The 13,017-nt window shown below is 37.6% G+C and overlaps 1 protein-coding gene across 1 annotated transcript in view; it reads right to left on the bottom strand.

The window, feature by feature from the left end:
• The window catches only part of LOC106088170 (cadherin-99C), a 329,750-nt gene extending 317,447 nt beyond the window's left edge, over positions 1–12,303 (bottom strand). Inside the window, exon 1 of the mRNA XM_059362284.1 lies at positions 12,028–12,303. The gene's annotated coding sequence lies outside the window, so the exon portion shown is untranslated. The remainder of the gene's footprint in view (positions 1–12,027) is intronic.
• Positions 12,304–13,017: the final 714 nt, after the last annotated feature.

Raw genomic sequence — 13,017 nt, 5'->3', positions numbered from 1 at the left:
AAATCGTCTTAGAATTTTACGAAGATCCGAAATATATATACTTTGTAGGGTCAGAAATTGATATTTCGATGTGTTGCAAACGGAATGACTAAATGAATATACCCCCTATCCTATGGTGGTGGGTATACAAAAATGCTACTACCCATAATTTTGTATCAATAAAAAAATTTTTTTACAATTTTAAATTTTATTTATTTTTGTGGTTTTACATTATTTATCTTTTATTGCTAACAATAGCAAATAGTTTCTTTATTTTACAAAATATAATTAATTTTATGTAGGTGTTATTTTATCATTTTGACATAGACATTAAATAAAACAAGTAAAAGCGCGCTAAGTTCGGCCGGGCCGAATCTTATATACCCTCCGCCATGGATCGCATTTGTCGAGTTCTTTTCCCGGCATCTTTTCTTAGGTAAAAAATGGATAAAAGAAAAGATTTGCTCTGCTATGAGAGCGATATCAAGATATGGTCCGGTTTGGACCACAATTAAATTATATGTTGGAGACCTGTGTAAAATTTCAGCCAATTCGTATAAGAATTGCGCCAATTGGGGCTCACGAAGTAAAATAGAGAGAACGATTTATATGGGATCTGTATCGGGCTATAGACCGATTCAGACCATAATAAACACGTTTGTTGATGGTCATGAGAGGATCCATCGTACAATTTCAGGCATATCGGATAATAATTGCGACCTCTAGGGGTCAAGAAGTCAAGATCCCAGATCGGTTTATATGGCAGCTATATCAGGTTATGAACCGATTTGAACCTTATTTGACACAGTTGTTGAAAGTAAAAATAAAATACGTCATGCAAAATTTTAGCCAAATCGGATAGGAATTGCGCCCTCTAGAAGCTCAAGAAGTCAAATCTCCAGATCTGTTTATATGACAGCTATATCAGGTTATTGACCGATTTGAACCATACTTGGCACAGTTGTTGGATATCATAACGAAATACTTCGTGCAAAAATTCATTCAAATCGGATAAGAATTGTGCCCTCTAGAGGCTCAAGAAATCAAGACCCAAGATCGGTTTATATGGCAGCTATATCAGGTTATGGACCTGATTTATATGGGATCTGTATCGGGCTATAGACCGATTCAGACCATAATAAACACGTTTGTTGATGGTCATGAGAGGATCCATCGTACAATTTCAGGCATATCGGATAATAATTGCGACCTCTAGGGGTCAAGAAGTCAAGATCCCAGATCGGTTTATATGGCAGCTATATCAGGTTATGAACCGATTTGAACCTTATTTGACACAGTTGTTGAAAGTAAAAATAAAATACGTCATGCAAAATTTTAGCCAAATCGGATAGGAATTGCGCCCTCTAGAAGCTCAAGAAGTCAAATCTCCAGATCTGTTTATATGACAGCTATATCAGGTTATTGACCGATTTGAACCATACTTGGCACAGTTGTTGGATATCATAACGAAATACTTCGTGCAAAAATTCATTCAAATCGGATAAGAATTGTGCCCTCTAGAGGCTCAAGAAATCAAGACCCAAGATCGGTTTATATGGCAGCTATATCAGGTTATGGACCGATTTGAACCATACTTGGCACAGTTGTTGGATATCATAAAAAAACACATCGTACAAAATTTCATTCCAATCGGATAAGAATTGCGCACTCTAGAGGCTCAAGAAGTCAAGACCCAAGATCGGTTTATATGGCAGCTATATCAAAACATGGACCGATATGGCCCATTTACAATACCAACCGACCTACACTAATAAGAAGTATTTGTGCAAAATTTCAAGCAGCTAGCTTTACTCCTTCGGAAGTTAGCGTGCTTTCGACAGACAGACGGACGGACGGACGGACGGACGGACAGACGGACGGACATGGCTAGACATAAAATGTCACGACGATCAATAATATATATACTTTATGGGGTCTCAGACGAATATTTCGAGTAGTTACAAACAGAATGACGAAATTAGTATACCCCCCATCTTATGGTGGAGGGTATAAAAATGCAAAAAAACAAAACATCATAAAGTAGCACATCTATTTTCCCATCATCAACATTTTTACCATCGCCAACGGCATCTTCACCAACTCGAATAAGGTCTTAAATATCAATTCGTTGGAAAAAAAGCAAACACCCACCCAACTTTGCCTTTGTAGAAGGCGACAAAAAAAGCATGGGTGTCACATGTGTTTGTCTTTTTTCCCCCTCGGCTTGAGCTTAAGAAAATCGAGTGTCATATCTAATGAAAGAGTGTTAAATTTGATATGATAGAGTTATAAAAAAAAAACACTTGTGGAACAAAATAGCATGGCTTCGTTGTTTTGTCTTTTGATTTGTTTTACAACAAACGGCATAAGAAACAAGCGTATATGACAAAGTCATGTTATATGATATCCAAGTTTTGAGATTAGACTGCCAAAGGAAGACAATGTGAGGTGAGGCTGTGTGAAAGATATGGACCGAAACGAGAATGAAACCGTTAGGTGTGAATTATGCGGAACCAATGAATTATTTTCTAGCATGGCGCTAAAAATTTGAAAATTTCTTTAATATACCCACCACCTTAGGGTGGGGGTATACTAAGCTAGTCATTGCGTTTGTAACACATCGAAATATCAATTTCCGACCCTACAGAGTATATATATTTCGAATCGTCGTAAACGTTCTAAGACGATTTAGGGTTGCCCAAAAAGTAATTGCGGATTTTTTTAAAGAAAGTTAATGCATTTTTAATAAAACTTAGAATGAACTTTAATCAAATATACTTTTTTTAACACTTTTTTTCTAAAGCAAGCTAAAAGTAACAGCTGATAACTGAGAGAAGAAAGAACGCAATCACAGAGTCACAAGCTGTGAAAAAATTTGTCAACGCCGACTATATGAGAAATCCGCAATTACTTTTTGGGCAACCTAACAATGTCCGTGTGTCTGTCCGTCCGTGTGCCCGCCAGATGTATTCATGCTAGAGTTGTTAAAAATTGAGATATTAAGTTGCAATTTTACACTCACTCGTATTTTTTCTATACGCAGGATAAATTCTTGAATGGGCCACATCGCACTATATATGGATATAGCTGGCACATAGACCGATCTGGCGATTAAGGGCCTTAAGCCTATAACAGCCGCATATATTACCCGATTTCGCTGAAATTTGGCATAGAGAGTTTTATTGGGTCCGCCGAAGTTCGGACCGAAAAAGGTCCAGATCGGAACATATTTGAAAATGGCTGCCATATAAACCGAGCTGCCGATTTTGGGTCATAGGTCTATAACTGGCGCATTTTTTACCCGGCTTCCTGGAAATTTGCAACAGTGAGATGTGTCAAGTCCCCCAACATCTGTCCCGAATATCGTCCAGATCGGGCTATATTCATCTATTTGAAAAAGCGATTAACATGAGAGGCCTCGGTATTCGAATCGAATATGGTGTATATCATACCAAATTTTCATATAGCTAACATATAGACCGATATGCCGATTTAGGGTCTAAAGACTATAACACGCGCATTTATTACCCGATTTTGCTAAAACTCAGAACAGTGAGTTTTTTAGTCCCTTAGATATTCGAACCCGTAGATATTCCGGATGGGAACATATTTAGATATAGGCGCTATATAAACCGATCTGCCGATTTTGGGTTTTAGGCCTATTACAGGCCCTTTTATTACCCTACTTGGATGAAATTTGGTAATTTTGCTGAAATTTGAAACACAAGTGATCTGGATATCTGAGCTGAATATGGTGTGTATCGTACCGTATTTTCATATGCAAATTTTGCCCATGAACATTCTTCTAAGGAACAGGGGCGAACTTCTCGCATATCAATAAGTGCAGTCCGATTCAAGTTTAAGCTCAGTGAGAAGTTTTATATGACATAGTACCTTACAAATGTTGCCAGCATTGGGAGGGGAAAACCACCGTTGAAATTTTTCTGATGGTCTCGCCAGGATTCGAACCCAGACGTTCAGAGTCATAGGCGGACATGCTTACCTCTGCACTACGGTGGCCTCCACCACCATATTTTCATATAGCTGCCATATGGACCGATAGACCGATTTAGGGTCTTAAGCCTATAACAGGCGCATTTATTACCCAATTTTGTTGAGACTCAAAACAGCGAGTTTTGTTGTTCGATATTTGAACCAAAGATGGTCCAGATCGCAACATATTTGGATATAGCTGCCATATAGACCGATTTGTCAATTTGGGGACTTAGAACTATAACAGGCGCATTTATTACTTGACCTTGATGAAATTTGGAACAGTGAGTTGTATTAAGAATCCCAACATATTTTCCGAAAATGTTTCTAGATATAGCTACCATAAGAAATAAACTTCACCTTTAGGGCCTAAAGACCATAAAGGTGCATATATTATCCGATTTTGCTGACATTTGAAGCAGTGAGCTGCTTTAAGACTTCCAACATCCAACCCAAATATAGACCATATAAACCATCGGACAATATTTAGATAAAGCTGTCATATAGATCCATCACCGTCTGTCCGTCCGTCCGTCTGTCCGTCTGTCCGTCTGTCCGTCCGTCCGTTCGTCCGTTCGTCAGTTCGTCCGTTCGTCCGTTCGTCCGTCCGTCCGTCCGTCCGTCCGTCTGTCTGTCGAAAGCACGCCAACTTTCGAAGGAGTAAAGCTAGCCGCATGAAATTTTGCACAAATACTTCTTATTAGTGTTAGTCGGTTGGGTAAATGGGCCATATCGGTCCATGTTTTTATATAGCTGCCATATAATTCGATCTTGGTTCTTGACTTCTTTAGCCTCTAGAGGGCGCAAATCCTACCCGATTTGGCTGAAATTTTGCATGACGTATTTTATTATGACTTTCAACAACTGTGCCAAAAAAAATTCAAATCGGTTCTAAACCTGATATAGCTGTCATATAAACCGATCTGGGATCTTGACTTCTTGAGCCTCTAGAGGTCGCAATTAATGGGTGATTTTTTTGAGGTTAGGATTTTCATGCATTAGTATTTGACAGATCACGTGGGATTTCAGACATGGTGTCAAAGAGAAAGATGCTCAGTATGCTTTGACATTTCATCATGAATAGACTTACTAACGAGCAACGCTTGCAAATCATTGAATTTTATTACCAAAATCAGTGTTCGGTTCGAAATGTGTTCAAATTTTGACAAATTTTGTTCAGCGATGAGGCTCATTTCTGGTTGAATGGCTACGTAAATAAGCAAAATTGCCGCATTTGGAGTGAAGAGCAACCAGAAGCCGTTCAAGAACTGCCCATGCATCCCGAAAAATGCACTGTTTGGTGTGGTTTGTACGCTGGTGGAATCATTGGACCGTTTTTTCAAAGATGCTGTTGGACGCAACGTTACGGTGAATGAACACATTTCGAACCGAACACTGATTTTGGTAATAAAATTCAATGATTTGCAAGCGTTGCTCGTTAGTAAGTCTATTCATGATGAAATGTCAAAGCATACTGAGCATCTTTCTCTTTGACACCATGTCTGAAATCCCACGTGATCTGTCAAATACTAATGCATGAAAATCCTAACCTCAAAAAAATCACCCTTTATTATCCGTTTTGCTTGAAATTTTGTACGACGGCTCTTCTCTCATGACACTTAACATACGTGTTTATTATGGTCTTAATCGGTCTCTAGCCCGATACAGCTCCCATATAAATCGATCTGTCTATTCTACTTCTTGAGTCCCCAAAGGGCGCAATTCTTATTCGAATTGCCTGACATTTTACACAGGTCTCCAATATATAATTTAATTGTGATCGTCATGGCGTTCTGAGGAGATTTAGCCCTACCGTCCCTCTGTACGTCCGTCTGTTTGTCTGTCGAAAGCACGATACCATGTTTTGGTATAGCTGCCATATAAACCGATCTCGGATATTTATATCTCTAGTCGTTTTGGCTGAAATTTTGCTCATAGCTACTATTTATGACTTCCAACAAACAGTGCTAAGTATGGTCTAAATTAGTCCATAACCTGGTATAGCTCCCATATAAATCGATCTCCTGATTTGACTTCGTAAGCCTACGAGGCGAGCAATTCTTTTGCGATTTGGCTGAAACCTAGCACAATGACTTCTTCAGCGACCTCCAACGTACGTGCCAACTAAGGCCTGAATCGGTCTGAATCGGTCCAATACCTGATATAGCTCCCATATAAACCGATCTCCCGAATGCACTCTTTGAGCCCCTGGAGGACGCAGTTCCTATCTGATGCAACGACTTTTTCCGACTTCTTCTGTATGGCTCAGTTCATAATCTATTAAAGGTAAAACACAAACCAATCACCCGACTTGAGCGCTCCCCTTAAATTTTGCACAACGTCTTTTACAATGGTCTCCATCATTCAAATCAAGTATAGCCCGAATTAGTTCATAATCTGCCATAGCTCCAATAGCATTTCAATTCTATTTAGTTATCCTTTGTTTGCCAATTAAACGATACCTGGCAATGACTTTAATGTTGCAATGCTATCCATCGTGGAGGGATGGATAGCCTAAGACCCAATATATTCTTGATCGTCTCGTCATTCTGAATCCATCTAGCCATGTCCGTCCGTCCGTCTGTCGAAATCATGGTAGCAGTCGAACTCGTGTTTGAAATTTTACACAGCTACTTAGCATTGGTGTAGGTCGTTGGGGATTGCAAATGGGCCATATCGGTTCAGATTTAGATAAAGCTCCCATATAAACCGATCTCCCGATTTGACTTCTTGAGCCCTTACAAGCCGCAATTTTTGTCCCCTGGAAGCCGCAATTTTTGCCCGATTTGGTTAAAATTTTGCATGCGGTGGTCTGCTACGACTTCCAACAACTATGCCAAATACGGTCCAAATCAGTCTATAACCTGATATAGCTCCCATGTAAACCGGTCTATCGACCATCCTTGTTCCAAAAAGCTTTCATTTTTGCTGGTTTGACAGAATTTTGGTATGTAGAATAAAATGATGCCCTTGAACTAAATTCATTTTATATAAATTCTTAGCAGAATCCATGGTGGTGGGTTCCAAGATTCGGCTAGGCCAAACATAGCACGCTTTTTCTGGTTTAAATATTAAAATACTTGATTAAGAATTGCTCCTAGTAGTCAAAGGGGAAGATCGGTTTATATTGGAGCTACATAATTCCATGGACAGGCATGAACCATACCTAATATAGATAGAAAGATATAAATACATAATATTAATATCTCTGTCAAATTTTAAAGTTTTTCCCTGTTTTATGTTTTTTGTTTTGTTTTTTGCTGTTTTATAGAGCTCAAACTCATTCTTACTCAGACTGGCTGTTTTAATCCACCCAAAGTTACAACCATTTTCAACTCATCTTTTTCGTTACATCCCATTGTTACATCCCCATAACATGTTTGCATATTTAATACAAAACCTATATGCCTAAAGGGATTAAATCGATTTCGACTTATGTGTGTGTGTGTGTGTGTGTGTGTGTATGTTTAATGTTTGTCTATAAAAATCCCATTAACAAGGCAAATGTTTTAAGTGACCGCTCTCGCCCGAAAACGACAGTTGAGACCAACCTCACAGATTCATGGTTTAGAGGCGTTTAAGTGCACCACGATGATGAAGTAACCATGATCATTTAATTTTATTTTATTTGGCGGGCAAACGAAAACTTTTGAATGTCAATTTAGATGGCTCATGATGACTTTTTCGATAATGCTGCCATAATAAAAGACCCCAAAAGACAAAGGCCTCAAGTATTACAATAAAGTTGTATAGGTATGCCTGCACATATATCACAAAACAAATCGGCATATATTTGAAATAAATTCAATTGATGCATCTTCACATTTGAAGTGTTTTATGATAATGATGATGATTTGATGTAATAAAATATGTTAGACCAATACATACATACACATTGATGTATGATTATGTATGGATGTATATTCAGTTATAAGCTGTGCTTAGTTAATAGGCGCATCTGTTCATTGTTTTCTAGGGTGTGTGTTGAGAATGTTAGTCCGAATCAAAGATGATGATCAGCTAGGCAGATGTTTTAAGAACAATGGCCAATTTGTGGGATAATTTATTTGAAATTTGATCAATGATTAAATACAAATGTTAAGCATTTAGTAGGAGATTTGCTTGCAAGAAACTGGTCCATAATAAATCTTTGAAATCAATAAAGAATGTCAAAAGCAAATCATTTTTTTAATAAGATAGGTGAGGCCAGGGTGTCATAGTAAAAAAAAAATTATAGAAAATTTAAAAAAAAAATCCAAAAAATCCTGGCAGGTGTTTTTTGAAACAAACATTTGATAATTTCCTATAGTCTTTATAAGTAAATATTTAAAATAACTCCCAAGGCATTAATTCCTCTTAAACTTAATATTTTCTTCAACATAACCCCTTCTGCTATGCCTTAAGAAAGGCATTAGATGCATAAAACATCTCACTTTATGACAATAAATATATGACAATTTGTACCCAAAGCTGTGAAGGTATACTCAAGTCCACTCACAAAAATGCCTCCAAAAGGTAATAAAGAAACATTTTCATTAAATGTAGAAAATGGGGGACAAAACTGCATGCAATGGCCAAGCCCCAAATGTGCATAAATTCAACGACATAATGACTTTATTTGCTAGAAAGGCAGATTGTAAGAAAACAAAACAAACATTGGCTGGATTTCTTCTTTGCATTAAAGCAAACAACCATGCTTGCAACTCATTTGCAAAAACAACACACATATGGCTTGAAGGCTTAAAATAAACCAAAAAGACATTAAACAAACCGACTTGAAGAAACACAAAAATACTTGCTTCACTTGCCCGTACCTGAAGCGATATAAGAAAACCAAAAAAAGAGAAAATCACCATCATTACAAACAATTGTCAATGATTTAAATATGGAATGGAAACTGCAGAGAAACTCCAAGCAACCAATTTCCTATGGATTTTCTTTTTTTTTTTTTGTACAACCAAAAATATATGCAAACGCTTCAAGTTATAAAACATGGTGGCAATAGCCATTGCTTGATCATCAGCATGACCAACAAGGAGTCTGAAATTGCTCTAAGGAATGCACCAAAGAAAAAAACCCCCCGAACAAATTATTTCAATTTATGAGTGATTTGTGCTTAATTTGTACATTTTTGCCATAAAAATAAAGTTGTTATATCGAAACTAATCAGCCAAAGAATTTATTATGGCCAAACATGCAATTTCTAACCCAAAAATAAGACATTATCCACATGCACTTGATGTGAAGGTAGAGCAGCCAATCATCTGTAATCAAACACAAAACATAGTTGATGCAAATTACAGGTTTAGCAGAAACTATTGGGTTGCCCAAAAAGTAATTGCGGATTTTTCATATAGTCGGCGTTGACTCTGTAATTGCATTCTTTCTTCTGTCAGTTATCAGCTGTTACCTTTAGCTTGCTTTAGAAAAAAAAGTGTAAAAAAAGTATATTTAATTAAAGTTCATTTTAAGTTTTATTAAAAATGCATTTACTTTCTTTTAAAAAATCCGCAATTACTTTTTGGGCAACCCAATAGTTGTAGGAATTTTCATGATAGTGTCACAGCATATTAAAGCCTCTTTGTGATTGCTTTAAGGAGCTAGGAAGCAAAAATCTAGTGAAAGTATGCAAATGCTTGGATAATTTACAACCAAAAATAATCGCCCATAATAGGTTTTCATCAAATGTCATGTGGGTCTAGTTAAAGCAGGCCATTGTTCGAGATACCGTTGAAAAATTGTACATTGTTGTACATTTCGTTACAGATCATAATCACATAATGTGCATATCCAATTTTTTTATGACGATGACGAACTTCCATCATCGCCTTCCATCTGTGAATGATGCAAATGTCATGTGATTTTTGTGGTAAGATGTACAGTAGACAATATGTTATTGCGTTGGCAGCCAATATCAAGCACAGATAATGTTATTAAAGCAAATAAATTGAAGTTTGAGGATAATATTCGTGTATAAAATCATAGAGATCTTGATAGAAATATATTTCAAAATTTTAATATGTGCAGTAAAAAATTCTTTATAAACAACAAAAGACTTAAGAAACAAACTTTTTAGTACCATTTAAGTAATATAAACAATTATTGTCTGCTTTGTGTTTTTATACCCGGTGTGCATTTGTTTGCAGCGCTAAGAAAAAGAAGAGCTAGACCAATTGACAAGTATACCGATTGGCTTAGAATTACTTCCTTATTCGATTTAGCTATGTCCTTTGGTCTGTCCATACATGTTGGTGATCAAGGTACAGGTCGCATTTGTTTTCCAATTGCCATAATATTTTGCACAAGCTACTTTTTTGGTTCAAGGAAGAGTGCTTGTGATTTTCTTCCGGATCTAAGGATCCTGTATTTTTTTCAAATCTTCCACATAGTTTGTCTGTCTAAAAGCATGCTAACTTTCGCAAGCTAACCTATAGCCATTTTTCCCTCATACTTCTCGGTTGGAATTGTAAAGGAGCCAAATCGATCTACCAATTTGACTTCCAAAATCCCTATGTTAGGTTAAGTTGGAAATAAGGTGCGGATATTAATCCGCCACATGCACTATGGACATACACCTAAGCCAGTAATTGGATTTTGTGTGTGTAAATAACAAGTAAAAGCGTGCCAAGTTCGGCCGGGCCAAATCTTATATACCCTCCACCATGGATCGCATTTGTCGGGTTGTTTTCCCGGCATCTCTTTATAGGCAAAAAAGTTGTTCGATATCATAACAAAACACTATGTGCAAAATTTCATTCCAATCGGATAAGAATTGCGCCCTCTAGAGGCTCAAGAAGTCAAGACCCAAGATCGGTTTATATGGCAGCTATATCAGGTTATTAATCGATTTGAGCCTAATTTGGCACAGTTGTTGAAAGTCATAACAAAACACGTCGTGCAAAATTTCATTCCAATCGGATAAGAATTGCGCCCTCTAGAGGCTCAAGAAGTCAAGACCCAAGATCGGTTTATATGGCAGCTTTATCAGGTAATGGACCGATTTAAACCATACTTGGCACCGTTATTAGATATCATAACAACACACGTCGTGCAAAATTTCATTTCAATTGGATAAGAATTGCGCCCTCTAGAGGCTCAAGAAGTCAAGACCCAAGATCGGTTTATATGGCAGCTATATCAAAACATGGACCGATATGGTCCATTTACAATCCCAACCGACCTACACTAATAAGAAGTATTTGTGCAAAATTTTAGGTGGCTAGCTTTACTCTTTCGAAAGTTAGCGTGCTTTCGACAGACAGACGGACGGACGGACATGGCTAGATCGACATAAAATGTCGATCAAGAAAATATATACTTTATGGGGTCTTAGACGAATATTTCGAGGAGTTACAAACAGAATGACGAAATTAGTATGCCCCCATCCTGTGGTGGAGGGTATAAAAACGGACCCCGCCCCAACACTTTATCCACAAAAAATAATGGTTTAGTGCGGTTTGCATGCCGGTGGCATCATTGGGCCATACTTCTTCGACGATGATTCACATTACCGCGAATGAATGTTTGGCTTGAATTGGAATATATACACCTGGATGACAGGTGGTTTCAACAGGGCGGTGGAACAAGCCACATAGCACACGTTATCTGAAGAAATAGCTCAGTCGTTGGTGAGACTTTTTAAGCCTCGTCGGGACAATGTCAAGTCGTTGGCATATGCCAACAAGCTGAAGACGTTTTAAGAGCTCATTGCCAACATTGAACGGGAAATATCGACCGTTTCGTGTGAGTTATCGAAAATTTGGTCCAACATATTGACAGATGCAGACATGCCCGTGGAGGCCAATATGAACGAAGGGGAGTATATAAATGATGTGATTGTACTTCAGCCAATTTAGTGTCTAGCCAATTGCATAGAAGCCTTCGATATACTCTTACTTTTACTTTTGTTGCTACCCTCAATGATTTAAACTCTTTTTTTACCGAAATAATCGCTCTTATATAGAAGAGGGGTTTATATTAAAGTGATTTATTGAATAAAATTATATGTTTCACATAATGCAAAGTAATTCCTGTAAATTGTTTTACACCACTTACCTGATATTCGTTGGCTTAGCTTGGCTATCTGGTAGCTGGAATGGCTGAATGGTGGCAATTGTGCAAATTCGAATAATTCTCTAGGTAAAATGTTGTTTACCAAATGTATTTGTCTGGGATGGTTTGCGCTCTGGCTTGGACTTTGACTTTGCCAAGCTAATTTTCAATTATAATGCCATGTAATCAAAGCGACGTAAGGATCTCGTGTAAATGTTATGGGTCCTTTCACTGTGCTTAGGATTGATCTACAACAGCTCCCAGATGTGAGTGAGTGAGCGTGTGGAGGCTACGTGTAAAGATGCACTCAGCGATAAGATGTGGCTGGTGATGATGGCAAAATGACGATGGGTATATTTATGTGTGGTGTAGCCCACCACTAAGCTTGATGACGATGACGATAATGATTTTGATGCCACGAATGATGATTTGGATAGGCGAGTTAAGTGTGCAACGTTAACACAGTTTTGCCTTTTGCCTATCTGCCTATCTGCTTGCGGTTCCCTATATTGGCGGCTGTCGCTGCAAAAAACACCAGCCCAAATATGGCCTTAATGTAATGCGTGTTTACAATAACAATTTAATGCACGTAACCAGGGCTACGACCACGATGACGATGTACATGAGAAAGATAAAAAACGCAAACATATACGCGTACATTCACACAAATCAGACAGTCGGCGAGTACGGCGGCGCGTTCTAAACTCGAAAAAATAAACTAGCAAAGGAATGAAACTAAAATAAAACGCGACACGTTGGCGTCTTTTTTTTTTTTGCTTATCGAACGCTCGATATGATTTCCTTTGCGAAATCGCGAATCTTCTCACTTCAAGTTTGGCTCTATTCTTTGGAAATTTAACAACCTGATTTTGAGTTGTACATCTTTTTAATACCCTGCTAAAATTATTTTCACAGCATATTAACACATATTTGTGGCAGGGTTATGATATATTTTTTTTTTTATGTCAAGGTTGTAAGAATTCGAAAATAAAA

This window comes from Stomoxys calcitrans, chromosome 2 (genome assembly GCF_963082655.1).
Source record: "Stomoxys calcitrans chromosome 2, idStoCalc2.1, whole genome shotgun sequence".
NCBI classification, from domain to species: Eukaryota; Metazoa; Arthropoda; class Insecta; order Diptera; family Muscidae; genus Stomoxys; species Stomoxys calcitrans.
Note: the sequence above shows the minus strand (reverse complement) of the source record. Positions and strands in the feature narration are given on the sequence as shown.